Raw genomic sequence first — 1030 nt, forward strand, 5'->3', positions numbered from 1 at the left:
GTTGAAAGGATGAGATGAAACAAGGAGATGGTTGAGAAACCAAAGTGGAGGCAGCCTGAGGTTGGTTGGATCTGGTGACCTTATGCCCTCCCGCGCCGCCGCTCGCGAGGCGGCCGGGAGGGCACCTCGACCTCCGCTGCCAGCCACCTTCCTCCTCCCTCCTCCTCCCCCGTCGCCACCAGGGGGCTCTGCCGGGCAAAGATCAACTGGAGCCGTCAGTGGCAGGGCTCTCTTGTTCTCTGCGGGCAGGGGCGCGACGCAGAGGCGAGCCGACGTTCGGGACTGTGCTAGCGTGGTGGCTACGCTTCGGGCAGCGCGATTGAGGGTGGTTCGTGCAGGGCTGGCTGTGGCGGCGGGGAATCTGATGCGCGGTGGGCCCCTGCGGCGAAGCCTGGGAGCAGCGCGGGAGGCCCTAGGTCATCGGGTAGTGGCAGATGGCGGTGGTGGTGACCGGCTGACTTCTCGCGGGCATGGGGAGGCGGAGCAGTGGGTAGTGGGTGGAGACCTGGGCATCGACCGACGGTGGCAGGGTGTGCATGTGGAGCCGATGGAAGACGGGGCTGGCATGGATGTGGTGCGGCTGCCCAGCGACCGAAGTTGCCGGTTGCCAAAGACTGGCTCCATCTTAATCTGGGCTCTGATCTGATGGGCAGCGCCCGCCTCTCCCGGGTGTGTTGCCGGCAGTGGGCTGGCAACACGGACTAGCCAACGGTGTCGCAGTTTGACCTGGTCCTCCTGCCTGGGGTTCGTTCCTCCTCGCACAAGGTCCGGCGCTTGGTCGCCCTGGAATCGGTGCTCGACTCTAGGTTGCCTCCGACTCGACTAAGGTGGGAGCTTGCGGTTCGATTGGTAGATGTCCTCACGTTATGGCGTTGGTGTGGGTCTGTGGCGGTGGTGGTCGTGACAGAGCTAAGCCGGCAGTCAAATCAGTGTTTGATGGTCGTGAGCTTGGCGTCGTCTGAGCTGTGGGCTCAATGATAGCCGTCGACAATCTTTGGGTCATGCCTCCTAGTCCAGTGGGATTGGAGGG

Source organism: Triticum urartu, chromosome 5A, assembly GCF_056163025.1.
Source record: "Triticum urartu cultivar PI428250 chromosome 5A, HENAU_Tu73, whole genome shotgun sequence".
NCBI classification, from domain to species: Eukaryota; Viridiplantae; Streptophyta; class Magnoliopsida; order Poales; family Poaceae; genus Triticum; species Triticum urartu.